General features: G+C 40.7%; 1 protein-coding gene across 2 annotated transcripts in view; it reads right to left on the reverse strand.

The window, feature by feature from the left end:
* The window catches only part of lingo2 (leucine rich repeat and Ig domain containing 2), a 197,951-nt gene extending 186,998 nt beyond the window's left edge, over window positions 1-10,953 (reverse strand). Inside the window, exon 1 of one of the 2 annotated variants that reach the window (XM_076739137.1) lies at window positions 10,357-10,953. The gene's annotated coding sequence lies outside the window, so the exon portion shown is untranslated. Of the gene's footprint in view, window positions 1-10,212 lie in introns of both variants that reach the window. The other variant, XM_076739136.1, reaches the window with a different exon arrangement.
* Window positions 10,954-19,198: the final 8,245 nt, after the last annotated feature.

The following is a 19,198-nucleotide window of genomic DNA, read 5'->3' on the forward strand; positions in this document are numbered from 1 at the left end:
TGATCATCAGCTGTGCAATCTGCCTCTCAGTTTACCTCATGTGGAACGTTTATGTGGTTGTGCTTTCATCGTGTAACCTTATAAATTGCAAAAGATAAAACAATAAATGCGGTGATTTTGTTTTAGCATTTTTAGTGTCTCAGGTCATTAAGTTGCTAATTAGCTGAACGAAGCGAAGTGCTCTCCTTTTCTTAAGTAACACAAACATGTTGAACAGGCTTCCTGATGCAGTCATGTAAAATAATCCCATTACTTTCTGTTGAGTGCTTTTAGAAATAATGCATCTTAACATGTTCATACCATCTAAATTATTCAAATTTCTTTGTGTCCAAGTGTTTATGCACGTGTGTGCTGGGTTGGCATGGGTGTTTGTGGGATGCCTTTGGGGTACACATATGTCTTAAATAAGTCACTCCACCACTTTATGACACAGTGTAGTACATACCAATAATACAGTGCATTGCTGGAAATGTTAATATTAATTAACATGTGCTACATTTCCAAGAAGGTCTGAAGCAGAGACGAAAACTAGCAGATTTTCCACTTCATACGGTCATAGGTAAACTCCCACACTCTCCTCTGTTTTACTGAAGACAGACAGGTCCAAACGCATTATGGCTGTTCAAGGCCCATGAACTGCTACGATACAGAAAGTGTGGGTCATATCCACACCAAAGAGCTTTTCTACCAACATTTCTCATGCTCACTGATTAAGCAGTCTATCAAAGTAAAAACTCAGTGTTAAACAGCCTTATTCCCCTTTCTTGGCAGGGGCAGCATCTTTGTTGCTAAGCACCCATTTCGGCAATGTATTTGCATTGCACATCACACAGATCACTTCTTGATCAAGTGGTAGGCCCATTTCCAGTACTGTGATGTATTTCTCTCTTTTGTAGAAGAAGTCTGAGGAGTTTTTGAAGCTGGTGAGCTTTACTGTGTCTGCTCGACCAAGCCAGCTCCTCCTGCTATGACTCCACACCGCTGTTGCGGCTGCCAGACAGAACCAAATGAATTTCAGTGAATGTGAGTCCATGGGTAGAATCGCTGGTGTCACAAACATGGACATATATAAAATCATGGGGATTTTTTGTTCAATATTATGTATCATGCAACAGTGCCTTTTCCTTTGTTCAGTACATAGGCTGTAACAACTCCTGAGGCTCCCTGAAGCTAATCAAAACACACTCAAACAGACACACAAAGAAACAGACTTTTCAGAGCCAGTGCTATATGAGCCCCCTGTCTCTGTGCATCTGTATGGATGAGCTCCAGGCTGTGACCAGCAGACCCAGAGTTGGACAGCCTGGCATCCCCTGAGGAGGCCCCGTTTCCCTCCTATTCATTCCTCCATCACATGCAAAGCCCCAAGTGCTGGAGGATTTTACACTAATACATGCTCATTGATTTATAATTCACAGTGAGCATGCCGGCATCCAGGACTGGGAATTACACATGTTGACAATAGCAGTGGCGCTTGTATACTTGGAAGTAAAGGTCAATGTTTAAATTTGGAGGTTTAATTCCCGGCTCATCAAATAGGAGTGGGCAATACAGGCCCTGCAATATCTAACGTGGCAGGCGAGCTGAATTCGCACTACGTGTGAGTATTTCTGAGGACATGTACATTTAATCTTTGTCATGCATTGCCCACATTATAAGGGTAGCGGGGGGGAGCTTCTTGTTGTGGTGCTATCATCCACAATTTTATTCAAAAAGGCATGTGATGTAATTTATATCCCAATAGCCTGCATGTTTGTGCATATATAGACCTATTTGTAATGCAGCTGGCATGTGCCATTTAGTGACCTTTATACAGTGTGGCTTTCAGTTCTGTGAATGAATACATATATTTATAAAGCAAAAATACTAAGTGGAATGGGTCGGCTAACCATGGCAGACTAGGTGTTCCATCATGGAGTGCCTGCAGAGGCACACAGAGTAATGATCATCTTTTTGATAATGTTGCAGCGTGATGGTGTCGTCTCTCAGTCTTTTGATAAGTACCTGTGCCTTCCTGTCTCAACATAAACTACAAAGTCAACAAACTACAAAGTACTCCACAGTATAGTTTAACACTACTTTCTACTTCACGTCATTGTTTCGATATAATGCCAATTTAAATCCTTTACAATCTGTAAATACATCCACAAATATTGTCGTGACATACAGACTCATTTGTAATAATGTCAACAGCACAAACAAATATCAGAGTGAACTCAGGTCTTCAATCCGATGAGTCACTAAGTAAACAAAGCCCCTCGTGGGCAAGCAGTATTTTCATGATGACAAAATGTCAAACGGTAATAACAGATTACAAATATAAGTGAGAATAAACATTCTACTTTTCTCTCGTGTTAGTAAATTTTGCAGTAACTGAGGGTATATTCACAAACACATAATGAATAAGCTTATTAATACCAATCTGAATGGGCAAAAAACATGATAAAACCTTGTTAAAAAATTCATGGTAATGTAATAAACTCTAAAATCTAAAATGCAAATACTATTACAGATGGGTTTACAGTGACATATTTTAAGTAATGTGGTAATAAGATCTTTTGGAAATCTATTTACTGACTAATCTAAAGTAAGTCATCAGCTAATAACATAATTAGTCTGTGTTATTATTGTAAGAGTTTAAACCCTGCAACAGCCGATGCAATTACTAGTGAAGTGAAAAATTAAAAAACAAAAACGATGTTTGGATTTTTTGCACATTATTCATTTACAGCCGATTAAAGGACACATTAGAGCAAGTCCTGAAATTCGATGAGTTCTTACACTGTGAATCCCTTCCCTTTTTTCTCTCCATGTACCCAGTAGCTATGCATAAACCAGCAAACTCATAGTCTCTCACACACACGCTCACACACAATAGCCCACATTTGCTCCAGACAAACAACTGAATCATCAGACAACATCCCTCTGCAACCAAAAGGCGAACAGGAGTAAGACCGCAGCAGGCAGAAGATTATGTGCCGCCGTCAGAACCTCCATCACCTCCCTGAAAGACTCCAAAATGTCTAGAGCTTCCACTTGACAGTCAAACCTCTGGTAACACACTGAGCAAGCTGAGAAGAGGAAAGGAGCGAGCTGGAGTGATAAAGAGAGCGGGAGAGAAGCTGGGAGGACGAGTTCTTATCTCCTCAGTATGCTCCCCAGCCCAGGAGCAACGGCATGACAAAGGTTCTAATGAGTCTCCCATCCGGCTGACAGCTATCTGAGATTATACAAATATAAGAAAGAATCAGGCAATAAATTAAAAGGCTAACACTGAATCACAGCCCCGCCTCCCAATTTATTGGCAGTTTATGCAAAAGCCTGAAATAGAGCAGGAGGTGACTGCAGTATATGTGAGCTCAGGAGCAGTGCTGTTATGAAACTGGGCTGGTTGTGCTTACTGGAGAGCAGCCAACTGTCACTGTCTTAAAAGAGTGCTGCAGGTACAAAAGGAACTTTTTGTTGCTGTACAGAAATGAATCTTGTGTCATCTTCTTCTTGTACACCAATAGAAAAGTCAGGATTGACATTTAGGCTCTGAAACCCAATAAAAGGCAGGACCACCAATTACATGAATCCTTAGCCAAACCACTGTATATACTAGTCCTCCGTCATTCATTCATGACTTGCTTCACTCTTTAGGCGCTCTTTGGAACACACTGCTTTCTACAAGGATCTTCTCCCACCAGGACATTAAACCTCCTCAACATGACACGGCACAGCGTCATGCGAACCTTCAACACCTGTCCAGACGAGCCACTTCACTCTCCCAAAACAACGTCAAGTCCTGTGCTGTTACAGGGGCTTTAAGGTGTGTCTACATTCTTACTCCTCCCCACTGACTCGTTAAAACATAAGCAACTAACAAACATCCAAGCTGTACTTTAGCCCATACGAGCAGTAAGCCCAGAGGAGGCCAGGATCAGTGACCTGCACTAACAAGTGCAAGGCCAGTGTCCTGCTGAGAGCCTTTCATAGTCTAGTAGAAGTGGGGTTATGGGAGCTTGTCCAATGCAAGAGACACAAGTGCTGTTGGAGAGACCAGAGTCCCCTCAGAGGCAGGGGAAGTATCCATGTACTGACATTTCCTCTATTGTTGAAATGAAAAGGCACATCTGACACCCTGACACATCCAGATCTACCTGTGAAGTATTAGAAGGGATACTGTTATGTACATAACGACCTAACCTTTCTGGACACCAGCCTGTCCGCTCACAGCTCAAGGATGCATTTTAAACTGCTGCCTGTCTAATGCTATTAGTAAGATCTCTTTAAGTGACATTTTTTTGCTAAAAGCAACACAAATGAATTTCAGTCTTGTCAAATCCATGCACATACTTATGCTTCAGTATGGATCTTGCATTAAATTCATTTTACGTTTCACAAAAGTGCACATGCTGAATAAATCATTTCTATACCCTTGATATTCAACCCTTGATCTGCTCTACAAATACCCATCATTTAATGGGACTATAGATAAAGATAAACAAAACAATGCACACGACAAAGAGATGAATATGTAAGTAGGCACTCACCTTGATACAAGAGACGCAGCATTTCTGTTATCATCTAAAGAGCAATGCGGTCAATACTCTAAATACCCTGTTTCACAGCTGAAAACTAAGGGTGCAGGCAGAGGATGCAGGTGGCAAAGTCGCTGTAAGGACATCCTAAAGTGGCTGATGGAGGCAAAACACAAAATGGATGGCCCCAAAATTGGCCTTGCTAAAAAAGAACCAGTATCAATCATTGCTTGCTATTAAGATATAGGCAGGTTATTCTACTGTGTGAATATTTAATGATCCTTAATTAGGTTTTAACAACAGGACAGGTCAGTAGTACCACAAAAGTGGTTTGGTTGTTGCATTTGCTTGTTTTTGGCTCAAATGAGTAGTCGGTCAATTGATGAATTCTGACTGAATTACATAGGTTAAGAAAACATGCATAGCACAGGGCCCCACAGGACACAGTGTCCCTTTACACACAGCGACGGGGCTTTGTACAACATCACGGTCAAGGATGTGACAGCACGTCACACTTGTACTTCACTGCAAGGCCTCTGTTCATACAAGCAACTGCAAGTGAACTGGATGTCAGCATACAGTAACACTGGTGGTAATAAGCCATTAAGACAAAACCTAGCACTGGTACAACGACACAACCTATCACAACAGCGGATTTGTTTCATTGAAAAAACTTTTTTATATCTGCAAAATGCTGGAATATGAAGGAGTTTTGTAAGTGAAATTCAGATGCTTTCAAATCACTTTTGGGCTTCTTCCAGGTGGCACTTGGTGACTCAGGTAAGTCCAAGAAAGCTCCATGGTTCCTTCTGAATACAAAATATAACAACGATAGTGACAGGAAAGCACACCGCCCACGAATCATGTCTTGATTTTTTTTGTCCCTTTTCCATTTTAAATTAGTTTCACTGACAAAGAGTAATTTTGCTTAAAGGGGAAAACCACCTAATCTCATATCTAACATATAATTTCATTCAGATTTATAACAGCTGAGCTTGTAGGAGTAATACATTCTCTGATGTCTCCCATCATAATCAAGGAAGAAACAGCTTGCAGGTTGTATGCACGTGTTCTGCACGATGCACTTGCTAGGTTTAGTGGTGGAAAAAGATGGACTAAGTGAAGCAAAAGTTGAGATCAAGGTTCATTTAAACTGTGGACACTATTTGACGGCATTTGATCTTTGTTTTGTGTTATTTTCAGGAGAACTAACCCAAAAGACCTACTTTTTGCTCTTTTCCTCTTGTTCTATCTCAACTGTCACATGGTGCGACACCCTCTGCCCCCGATTCTTCGTCAGCTACCTCACCCCTGACCCTTACTAATGCTCCTTGTCGACACACATGGAAAGGGACTTTTCCAAAGGTGGTACGACACTTATTGCCCTCGGCAGCTTGCCCGGCAAGGTCACGCTGCAAAGTGACACAGACAGCAAGGTCACTGTCAATGGAAGCTGTTTGTAGATCAGTCCTCATGCCCCAGACAGCCACTTCCTGCTCACTGTATCCCAGAAGGACTACACTGCCACCAGCAGTCATTTAGCACATCACATCTTCAACAGACACCAGACAGAAATCTTTTGTGCTTCTTTTCCTCATCTCTTCGCCAAGCGTTTCTCTTTGTACATAAAAGAAACTGTGGCCATACTTCCCATGTTTTATTTCGGTCTAAGTTATTCTCAGTGATGCTACACATACAAAATAAGAGCTACACAATGAAACACACACACTGTATGCCCTTATTATACTTGTCCAATGCTTTTGGTCATGTGATTTTATTTATGGTGAGTGCAGCAGCTGTCCAGTTTATCCAAAGGTCTTCCCACACATGTCTTTTAAGAAAGAGCTACATTTGTTTAGCAAATTAATAAATAAGCTTCGATGATTTTTTTTTCTGTGAAGTATGCTCTATAAAAACAGAATTCTTTACCCCTCCTTTCAGCGACAGTCGGCCATGATGAGTAAGCATATTCCATAAATGACACAGCTGTTCGAGCATATTGTGTTTCGCCTCATCAGGGATTCAAAGGGGCTGACAACAGATCAGCCAAATCCGTTCACGGCTTGGTCTCCAGCTGACCAGACCTCCTTTTAAAATAAGGTCTTTTGTTTGTGCCAGTCAGCTGGTGATGTACAGTATATGCTACAGATGTGTGGCCGATCACTAGCTTGAGTGTGTAAATACGTTTTAAATAAAGTCAACAGAACAGTTTAAACACATAAAGCCTGTAAAATGAAAGTGGTGAAGCCACAGTGTGTGACAGAAATGTGAATAAAGCACTGCTTCTGATACTACTACCCAGACGCTAGTGAGAAATTAGTCTATGAATGTATTTGTTAACTAATATATTAAGATATTCAAATACAAATTATATTAACAAATGAGACAAAAACCTTGTTTCATTTACATTTATGGGACTTTCATTGACCATGTCAGAACCTGATATTTACAAAGTACACAATCCCAACTGTATCCAAAGGTCACAGAAGAAAAAAACAGTTAAATTTGAAACCCAGTGTTTCAGTCTGTGATCATTGATTTTTCTTCCACGTCCTTAATGGACAGGCTAAAAATACGCTGTTCTGCTTCTGGGTACAGGGCTCGTTTTTGACAGCGCTCTCTGTCCTCAAAAAACACGAATGTGGTTTCACTATTTTCATGATATACAAATGTTACATGTTCTACAAACTATTTCAAGTAAATGATTTTTATATATGTCTGCAGCAATAAGAACCTGAAAGGTATTTAAATGGCTGTGCGAAGATACAGCTGATCTTTGAACTCTGGATCAAATTACATTTAATTTCACTCTCATCTTCACTTTTCACAGCTTTAAATGCATATTAAGATCAAATATACTGGATTTCTGCCATTGTGTGCGCAGACATGTCGCCTTCTTCTTTCAATAGATAGGTAATATTTATGCAATGTAATAAGACATTTGCAAATCTTGACAAACTCAAACTTAATAACACATAACTCTTTAAGCAGAGGGAAGTTGGGACCGCCCCCACACACTTTTTATCTTTCTGAAAAACTCCAGTATATGTGCCTGTTCTGTTTCATTTCTTTCATTAACAGAGATAATTTGACACCTCACTAACATACAACAAGAGAATATTCAGTTTACATTTACCATTACAACAAACAAAGCAATGGATACCTCACATGTGCTGTGACTTTGTAACACTACGCCACTCCCTGAAAGCTAACCATGTGATGAGGTTTGACATTTTTAGAAAAGCTATAACAACTGATGGTATTCATGAAATAGTCATATCAATGAACCCTTACGCAACGTTGTTGAGTATCATGGTACCACTTGCAATATAAAAACCTGATATTAAAATACCAAGTCTGACTTACAACTCCCATAACTGCCTGATATTTTGCTGATACCAAACCAAAAAGACACACATGATTGCAAATGATTTATCGTACTTGGAAGCAGGTGTGTCAGATTTCAGCTGCCTACTGGCACGCACGCAGACTGATTCAAACTCCGATTCTGTGACTAATAAATCAAAACCACAACATTTCTGCCATCAAAGTCGTTTCCTCTGATTTCTGCCGCATGTGAACATGCTGTCCATGACACTGAATAATCACGAGGTAGAAGAGGGCTCCTTCCCTCTGTTCTGTCCATACAGTGATTCATAGGATGCATAATATCACTGAAAATGGAGGGCCTTGTCTTTGACTGCTCTGCTGACACCAGAAATGGGAGAAAAACAGGCTGTATACTGTATGTCCCCTTTTACACAGAGAGAAGGGGATTATACACACACAGGCAGGCCTGCATACATACATACACCTGAGCACACACACATCCTGTATGCATGGCCACAGTGCACATCTATCCCTCTCGATTATACACATAGACAGATGTATACAAGCGCACACACAGTCTTGCACTGATGCACATATACAGTGCCTGAACCAAATCATTTACCAGATCCAAAGGGCTGAAAGAGGCAGACACAGCATTGCTAATTCAGAGTTAAAAGAACTACAAGGAAGAGCCAAGTCCGTCTTAGTGCTTTCCTTTAACCATGCCACTCCATATCAGAGGCAATGCGTCAGTCCAACCATGGTTAACACTCAATAAAACATCAAAAGGGATGAAGCTTAGAGCTCTGGACAAATACACACCCACGCAGATACCAGATACACTCAGAAACTCCGTTTCACTCTCAAACGCTCTCACAAACACATATGTATGTATGTACGTGCGTGCGCATATTTAACATATACATAATGTGGATGTAGCTCATTAGATTAAATGAATACAGCAGGAAGAGCAGATGAGAGGTTTGTATCTCTTTCAAGAGGAAGCAATTGCATATTATGTCTCTTGAATGCAAAATGTGATTTCAGTAGAGCATTTGTGCACAGCAGCTTCTTGCAATCAAGCTATGTATGCAGGGGCACAATTGGCGATTTGAGCCACCTATAGCCAGTCAACGCCAGATACACAGGAGCTGTCATCAACTTCCCATCAGGCTCCACTTCCCCCCAGTGGATGTTCTGCAAGAGGAGAGACACTTCTTTTGAAATTTTTATATCCAGAGGCAAAGGCATTTAATGGTCACTGTTTTGCATGTTACATGAGGAGGTGGCATTATAATCATCTGCCCAGGACAAAGTTGGGCTTTGACAGCTTAGACAGGCTATTTATTATTCAATTATTTTAAATATTTCAGGGGACCAACAGGATGCTCATGCAATCATTAATATTTCAACCGTCTTACAAAAGGAGGTAGCCTTGCACTTGTCTGGTATTGATCAAGAGGGCAGCATATTCACTCTTCCCACAAAAGAGCACAATAGTACACCCTTATCCTTCTGTCTGTTCGTCTGCACCGTCTCCTAAAACAGTCTTTCCATCCGGAAAGGACCTTGGCAAGCAGGAGATATAAAGAAATTACTGTATCATCACTTTCCCACTTGGAGAGGAAGAGCACGAAAAAAACAGAGAGATAAAGAGACATGAAAGAGATGCATTGCTGTGCCAGAATCATACCGACAAACTTATACATGGAAACTGAAGGTGAAGGTATAACGTAGGCTGTCTTAGATAGTGTAAAGCTGGACACAATCAGTTCTCTGCAAGCAGAGATAAAAGGGACAGAGCAGCTGTTAAAATGCAGAGAGGCACTCACCATTATGAATAAAATGTGGCTACTGTACAAAAGTAATTCCCTGCGCTCTCAGATACTAGCTGTTGCAAAGACGAGGACAAACAGCCACCGCAATTATGCCCCTTCCACTAGCAGCCTCCCCTGGTGATAACTGCTATGTAGCGAGGAAGCAAAGAGATGAATTGCTTTGCAGACAGGCATCTCCCCTCTCAGCAAACACACATGCACAAGTATGCAGATACACATGGACAAACATTCTTCTCTGCAGAGGGGAGTATTGATCCAATGGCCGTGGAAAAAAACATGATTTTCTCTGTAAGCCCTCTGACATTTTATTGTATTATTCAGACATTTAGCTCAACTTTACACTTTCTATAAAACTGGCTAAATACGTTCTAGGATAAGACTCACGCACCTTTTCCATCTTCCCTTCTCCTTCCCATGTCACTGTATCTTTCGTGCTGAGCTTTTCGGCTCCCTAATCTGCCCTTTTCTCAAAAACCTGGAGGGTGCCATTAATGTGCGAGAGCCCGTGGATGCGTCCTTACCTTGAAATAACATCCAGAAACCTACAGTCCACAAGATAAGCTGGCCGAAGCTCGGTGCTGCTCCACAACACGAAAAAGGGCAAAAATCCTCCAACTCTCTCAGAATCAGAACCAAATTCAAAGCCTCTCCAGGTTAGAACTTACTTTTTGTGAACAGGATGTCCTTCATTGATTCTGTACATAATCCGTTCCCCTTTACTTCCGTGGTTCAGGAGAATTTCTTTTGGGATGCTTCCCCCTGATATTCCACCTTGGCACAGTGAAACAGTGTTATGTATTCTACTGGAAAATGCGTGTGCGAGAGACTGAGCGAGAGAGGGAAAGAGGCACTGTAGGATCTCTTCTGGTGCGCACTACCAGCTCCACTGAAAGTGAATCCAGCCGGTCTTCACAGATCTCCTCCTGCCTTCAGGAATGAAATTCAGCATCCGCTGTTCATCCCCACAACAAGGGGAGGGTTTCCCCCCCGGATGAAAACTTTCAGACACCTCTCCCAAAGCTAGAAGAGGTGATAGTGGATGCCAGTGAGCCCTGATTATGTGTTATTTTCCTCGATATCCTCCCTCCTCAATGGATTTTTCCTCCTTTCCTTCTCCAATTTGCCTGTTATGTAGTTGTCTCTGCTCCGGAATAGGGTCTCACAGAATGGATGCTGAGAAAGAAGCGGAATGAGGCGAGCCGCTTGTTCTCCCGCTCCGTCTCTCCCTCTCTCTCTCCCTCTCTCTCTCTCGCCTTCACCCTCCCTCCTACATGCCCCCTCCCTGCTTCTCACTGCACCTCCCCACCCTTTCGTTTTCTCTCTCCTCCTCTCCTTCCCTCTCATACACACAGAGATATGCACTTCTCTAGCTCTGGCTTTTCACAATTACTGCTGTGCCATTGCCAGCCATGTCAGACAGAAAGGTTCACCGCCCATACTCCTCAGAGAAACAAATAATGCTCGATAAATATGTAAAGTTAAATAGATATGAAGAAAGGGAGCAGCAGCATGGAAAAGAGCACTGAGCCAAGCGGCAATCTAATCTCCTTTCTTCACCCTCGTTACCTGATTACTAAATATCCCTAGAGTTTGCTCTGTTTTTCATCTCTTTAGTCGTAACTTTTTTGTTTCATGAAGTCTGTTCTGTGGTTGATGCTGGCCAACTGTCAAGAGTGACTGACGAGGAAGACAAAAATAGCAAGCGAGAGAGCAACACACTGCACAGAAACAAGGACAATACATGTGCAGTAGCAGCTGCATAATTATATAATTAGCCACCTAAACAAACTGCCAGAAATTCTGTTATCATTGTGTATACATACACAGTGATTACTAACCCAGAGGTATAGCACAATAACAAACAACGTGATGAACAATTGGAAGCAAAATAAAATTCTGAAACGTTTCTGGAAAAGCCTCCCACACATATATAGTATCTCACCTCCCCATATGTATTTACTGAGAGACCATTCATGGCACACTCAATTTGTCATGTACTAAGAGCTGATGTCAACAATACATGCTGTTTTTACACACCGACTATAAACAACCAACATTACTGAAGCTGGGCAATTATCCGTCTAAGGCTGGACTTAACCACATGCTCATCAATTAGGATCTCGCACAGAATCAAGATTTAACCTGTCAGTCATACGTAACTGCAACAGGACACAAAGAATATATTGATTACATATTGGTTCCTTTTGCACTTGGTCTTGATAAGATGATGCTGACCTTGATATTATCAAAGCAAGGTCGCATCTCATCAGCACCTTGTCACCAAAGCTCCGAGCCAAATGTTAAAGGGCCTCTGGCAGTGTCACTTGCCTACTATGTCCCATCCATCATGTGCGTCTATCTTGGGGAGTCATGTCAACAATGTCATCACGTTTTCTCACCAGAAAAAAAGTGCAGTTTTAGAAGCCAACAAATCATCTCACACAGGGGTATTGCCTAGGAACTCCATTATTTACTTTCACTGTTTTTCCTTTTCCTCAAAAACTACAGTCTAAGATCAGCGCACCTCAATGGTATATGATCTGCGTCATCATTAATTGTCACGTGTCACCATGTGACAAGAAGCCACTGTCATATTTCCCAACATCAACATTCGTTCGGCCCAATTAGCACCTTAACTCTCCAGAAAATGAGCATTTGTTGCTGCCTGAATGGCAAATCTCTGCTACTTTAGCTTGACTGCTTCTGTCTGGACAGGCATCTATTGATGCGACGCTTTGCGACGTGGCCAGTTTGTTATATTTATGTGCTTCTACAAGACCTCTGGCTGTTTCTCCTATATTTCAAATGTGTGCATATGTATTACTGGAGCAAAATTGGCATCATTAAGCCAATTATGAGCCCACGAATCATCTCTGTATGATCTGGGATGAGTTACAGCTTTGACAATGTTGAAGGTGTTTTGTCATGAAACCTCTAAGCACCAAAGTTGTCTGGCCCAATTAGAGTCCTGTGAGGAATTACTGGCAGCTATAGGTGTGGTTCAGGTGTGACAGTGAGAAGCAACTGTTCGAATTCAACAATGGCGACTCCTAAAGAGGTTAGGGTAGATGCTGAGTGATTCTTCAAGGAAAGAGGAGCAAGGAATGATACTGAGGGCTGTTTATGGAGAAGATGTTTTCCCTCTTCTCCCAACTGGCTTTGGCAAGAGTTCGTCATATGTCATAAGGTCCGTTGATCTGAATTGTTGAAGTTTGTCCCTTTCCATATTTCTCAAGAATTACCGAAGACTATAATAATAATAATAATAATAATAATAATAATAATAATAATAATAATAATAATAAAGACCATCAGACTATCAAAAAAGTGCTACAAAACCTGATTTGAATGGACTTCATCATTCAGATTATCACACACACACGTGAAACTAAAATATGTACATCAAAATGTAAGTCAGTTTGTCAGGGTGGTAGAGAGGAGGCATGGAGGGGATTCAAAATATGAAATTTATTCCGTGTCTTTCTACATCGTTAATTTCTTCATGTTCTAACCACGGGGGACGTTCATTTAATAGCTGATCTTCATTCCATACTAAAATATTCCTATTCTAAGTGTCCAATGCCATAACGAGTAATTGGATTTGTTACCCACTGAGATGGTTGAAATCAAAATTTGAAACATTGTGAATTTTTTTCCGTCCGCATTCAGAAGTCACCAGAGCTGTGGAGCAGCTCCCGCAGCTGCTTGTGTCACAGTCACAGGTCATAGAAGAGTATTCCACCCCTAACACGAGAGGATCTTCTTTAAAAAGAAAACTGCTGACAAAACACATGCACCTCATCTTCTCACTGCTGTTTTTAAATGGTGGCCGGTGCATGACGACTGCCAGATGGAACAATGTGTGGCTGAATGCTTGTCAGATACACAGCAGGAATGTTCTAGGACTTAAAGCAACCCTCAATATTCATCACGAGTGTTTAATGTGAAAGGCAGGCGTCTCTACTTAAATAGCCCTCTCTCCTTTTCTCCCGCTCTCTCCCTTTGTGGTACAGCTTGCAGATAAGCCTGGGTAAGCCCTATGGCTGAGGCGCCAGCACGGCCCTCCCTGAATCTCATTGTCGAGGTAGCACAGTTTCCAACCAACTGTCCACAGGCGCGTGTTCCAAACCAGTCAGCAACTACAAGCCATTTGCCGTTCCACTGCTACCATGACTAGACTTCTTCGTAAACTTCTCAGAAAGACTACCAAAAGTTAGATAAATGATGTATCCCCTTGTTTCTCCTTTTTGTCACTTTTAACATGTATGTATCACCAAAAACCAACAGCAAAATTAGTAATCCAGGCAAACCTACATTCAGTGATAGCTGTTTTATCTCTAACCACAATATTTCTCTAAACAAATGTTTCACTTGCCAATCACCAAGCAGAACCATAATTTAGCCACCATGCGAATGTTTTCCTCATTTGACCAACACTGACTGGCAACAGGGTTTCTCTCCTTACCATAATTTACAATTAAGGACAGAAAACAAAAAAAAGCATGGCCTAACACACTGTTAAACTGTTTTCACAAAGCACAGTTTTTCTTCCAGAACCCTAAAAGATTAGAGAGACTAAAGTGGCAATCTCTTTGGCATATCCAGTTTCAAACAAAAGAGGGGGGGAAATAAAACCTATATCACATTTTAAACGTTGCCCACTGTATGCACTATATATGGGAACGTGAACGTTAAACCATACAGAGCTCATGCAGATCATGTCTAGATATGTATTGACTGTTGTTCCACATTTTGCTAAGCTCCATCCTCTATTCTTTTATAAACCCCATCTAACTAAACTTTTATATACCATTAACTGTAAAAATGTGTCTCTTTATGTCTCTAAAATGGCCAGCGCTTCTCTACACACTGGACATGTTTATAACTGTCACTTCAACATAACTTTAAACACCAAAATTGCTTAACTAAAATAACAGTTAGCATTAGCTGGAAAGCTAGTATGCAAGTTACCATTAGCTTAACTTTCAAAATAAAGTGAACTAGCTTAAGCAAAATACCCAGAGAAAAATGCTAATCCAACATATTCAGTTGCAGGGATACCTAAGCTGCTACAAATAAAGATAATTCTCATCATTATCATCATCATCATTTATGTTATTGAAGCAATGTGTGTGTGTACAGCTATGATGAGGCAGTCAGTGTTTTTTGGTTTGAAGTGCCCAGGCTTCAGCGAGCTCAATCAAAGCTTGCTGCTCCAGTCGCTGCTGCTCTTTGACATGGGCTTTTTCTGTAGCATCATTATTTTACGAGTGTGTTTCTCTGAGTCACACCACTGCGGTGTGGTTGAGTCATGAATTCCACACATTCATCCCATTAAACAGATAAAATCTTACACACTTACAAGAACGTTGGAAACATTATTTTCGGACTGTTCTGGCTATGAAGCCTCACAATCAAACAGAACATCTGAATATTATTTTCTTCTTCTTATCATTATTATTATTATCATTATTCAAAGTTAATAATGCAATATTTGCTCTGTCACAGTCTATGACACCTTGATTAGGCAATTATTGCCCTTACTTTTGCTAATAACTCATCTCCTGCAATTTTCAAAACTGTGCCGAAGTCACTGCAGTATTTCAGCAAATGTGTGTTACTTTCCAGCACTAAATTTGTGCCTTTCCCCACAGATCTCATGCCTTTAGTGGAGCTGAGCTCTGAAAACACCCTGCGATTATCATCCTCTTTTGCAGTCCAAAGATGAACCAGCCTCACCCATCTTATGTGCTGATCCTAGAGAGCACGGATTTTTCCAATCTCTGTATGTCAGTCCAAGATGCCCCTGGGAATGTTTCATCTGTTTACAGTCCAACATGTTAGACGAAAGACACTCTGCCAGGCCTGTCTCTGTGATCAGGTGATCTTGGTGTACATAGGTAGCATCTGTAACCCCTCACATCCTCAGCCTTACATCTGACACCATTAGCGAAAAGGCGCTTGTGAACCTGCCTGGACACCGGCAGCATGCAGGCGCCACGGCTGCTTTTCTAGCTGTTTGTTAACTGTGGGTCTAGTGGCTCTGGAAGCACTGTCAGCCTTAGCATTTGGAATCATTAAAGCCTGGGATTCCCACAAAATGTTGTCTGACACTTTTAGCCTTGAGGTAAATGAAATGGCTCGTCTCCACCCCATTGATCAACAGTGGAATTGAAACTCTGACATGTTAAGGGAGAACTAATTAGAGGGGCATACCTCATTAAGCCTCATTAAAATAAAGATCAGAAAGACACCCGGCACATTCCTGTAATCCAGAAGTTTTATCTGCCCCATTATATGATAATAAATACCCAGTCTAATTGATTCTGAGATACGCGTCTCTATTTTGACTTCACTTTACACGACTTTCAAGCGGGAAATTCTCCTCACTCTCTGGTAACAGGGGCCTCACAGTACGTGCTCAGGTATAACTCAACAGGTAGGGCCAAACTTTATGCTTTATTCTTAATGACGAATTGGAGTAGATGAAGAAAAATGTTAATCTGAATTGCTTTCATGGTTAGCATAATAAGAGGGAAAGATTGGTGTACTGGCAGGAAAATAATTTCAGGATTTTGAAAATATATAAACAGAATGAGCAATTTTCTTGATAGCATCAAATTAAAAAAAAAAAAAAAGTTTTAAAATTAAGCAAACAACGTAAAAAAGAAATTATCTTAGATGCATTGCATAGTCTAGACTATTTCAAGTCCCCCATACACCGAACTGCACTCAGGGAATGAGCACATGTAAAATGTGCTACTATAATATCATCCTACATACAGTATGTTGGTGTTTGATGTCATGAATTAAAATCAGTTCAGCTCATATGGAGTATGAGCTGAAAATATCACTGTCATGTAAATGAATCTGAATGTTACTCCTCTATATCCACAATAATAAGGGAGATTCAGAGGAGAATGGGCCGTCCAGTGTCCAGTCCTCCACAGATTTGGACACTGATGTAACTCGAGTAGAATCTCCATCAGAGTGGCCTAAGCTCCAACCTAAGGTTATGTAATCATGTTGATTTTAACTTCAGCTCTCGAGTTGAGCTTTCTGCCTGCCGTGTCCAAGCATTTCTAGCAGCCTTTCAGCACATCTGTGACATACTCAGCGGAGCAAATGTGAATAATAATTAGGACATTTGAACGTTCCTGCGAGGTCTAAAGGTTCACGTGGGTTTAACCTGTACCACCTAGAGAGAAATTATTTGTCAATGAAATCCTGCTCAATTTACCCTCAACTCATTTATTCTGGCATCACTGATTGGTACGGAGGCTTATTGTTTGTAATTTAAAACACAAAAATGCTTTTAGAGATGGTGCTTTGGTGCAAATACAGCCTGTTGGGCCAATCATACTTGGCAGAACAGCAACAGCATTAAAATATATTTTTTCTCAATCTGTTCTTGTGCAAGATAGTCATTTGATTCATGTTTTCTGGTACCAGCTTAATGACTCTTTCTCGTGTGATATACTGGCCCACTCGTCTATGGTCTCCCACTGTGACCAGGAAGGTCAATAACAGCAAGCTATTGTTGGACTTGACTCCATTCATGTGTGTTTATATCATACAGAAATTCATTGCTGATCAGCTAATATGTTTCTAATTGAATACAGCTGTTAATGAATTTGTTTTACATAAGCTTCACATACCTTTGTTAATGCAGTCAATACCAGTCAGTTAAAACAATCCAGTAAAGTAGCCATAAGTCTAAACTGACTGTATTGCCATTGTCAGAACATCTGACGGCAGAGTCTGCTCTGTCGCAGGTTTGTTTTACCTGCTGGAATTCACGTGATGGGGTCACTGTTGTAAAACGCTGTCAAGAACAACTAAAATCATCACTGTGCCTCAAGTGCATCAAGTTTAGCTGCACACATACTGCAGTTTACCCTGCATGATTTAATACAGTCAAATATCAACGATGCACTGTTACTTTTTCACTCACTACGTTAAGTTGTATCCTTTAGGTAGCAATGAAGAAGCAAAACAATATGTACATATGATGCTACTTTACATATACATAGATGCAGTACGTATGGGGTCAGTAATATTACAAAAGAATGCAATGTGCATTATGAAATGGACAACATTAATTAGTTAAACAGTCCTGTATGTATTTACAAACTGCATATATTCTACAGTTGGGAATAAATGTACACTATACATTTATGTGCTTATAAGGGACGTGTAGGTGATTGGTGCTCCTTTACTGTATTTTGTCATAAATATTCATATATGTGTAAATTTTTCTTCGGTTTGACTGTGTGTTTTATTGCAGCATGATCTTTTCGTTTCCCCTTGGTTTTAATGTTTGAGGTGAACATGGGAAACATTTTGGGGCTGAGCAAAAAGATAAATGCATTTATGATTGAGATGCTGGAAAGAAGCGATTAAAATATATTTCAGATGCTTTGCTTTCAGAAGTTTGATGAATGCAAAAACAGTGAAGCAGTATTTTAATGCAAAATAGATAGCAGGTGTTTGAACTGGCACACCTTCTTACCAGTGAGTGTGATAGGTGTGACAAAGAAACCTGGAGTGATGAATGACCTTTCTTTCTGTGAGTGTGTGTGTGTGAGAGAGAGAGAGAGAGACACAGATAGAGAGAGAGAAGACTGGTGTTTCATTTACTTGATGAAAAGGAGAGCGGGAAAGTTAGACATCCTGAGCACACAGTAAAATGTAGACTCGTCACAGGGAACTTTTCTCTCTGATAAGCTTGTTCTTATTTTCTGTCTTCTTTTGAGGCTTGTTTTATGCAAACAATGTTTTTTTCCCCCATTGCTTCACTGACAGACAACTGAACGTATTACCTCTTGAAACAAAGTGAAAATGCCACAAGCTGTGGAGAAATGAGTATTTTCACATGGTGACTGAGATACGTCAGCTTAAGTTAAATATATTTTGGATGAAGATCTTGTGATTCACATAGATGATATATATATGTTCTTAATAACTTTTGCCTTACCTTACAAACAGCAAAGGTGTAAGCAATGAGCTACTGAGCTCTTGAATGATGCTGGAATGGTTCTTTGTCAGTACAGATACGCTGGATGTTGAAAGATAATGTCTAACTCTGGGTCCGACTGTATGATATTTTTGTCTTTGACGATGGTCACCATGTCAGATCTAATGATCAAAGTGCCATAAACTCTTGCCATGTCTTGGCAGAATTACATGTTTGACCCTGACCAATCACAGCATGTCTTATTTCATGATCACACACAAGTTCAGAGGTCACTGAGGCTAAGGCTAAGGAACATGTTGTGGGAGATGTCATACTAGGCATGTCAAGACAAAAAATTCGGACATGCTAGACTCTCAAGGTGTCGTGGGGTGCGTGAAACTACACAGGTACAGACAGCTGACTGTCGTTCATGACCGGCAACAAGGCTGGTAATTCTTTGACCACAACAAAATCATCTCAAAATGGTGCAAAATTCCCAAGAATGTTAACAAGGTCTCTATTCTGTCATGAAGGTCAGGGAAATACATATG

The sequence above is a fragment of the Chaetodon auriga genome, chromosome 9, assembly GCF_051107435.1.
Source record: "Chaetodon auriga isolate fChaAug3 chromosome 9, fChaAug3.hap1, whole genome shotgun sequence".
In the NCBI taxonomy this organism is placed as follows: Eukaryota; Metazoa; Chordata; class Actinopteri; order Chaetodontiformes; family Chaetodontidae; genus Chaetodon; species Chaetodon auriga.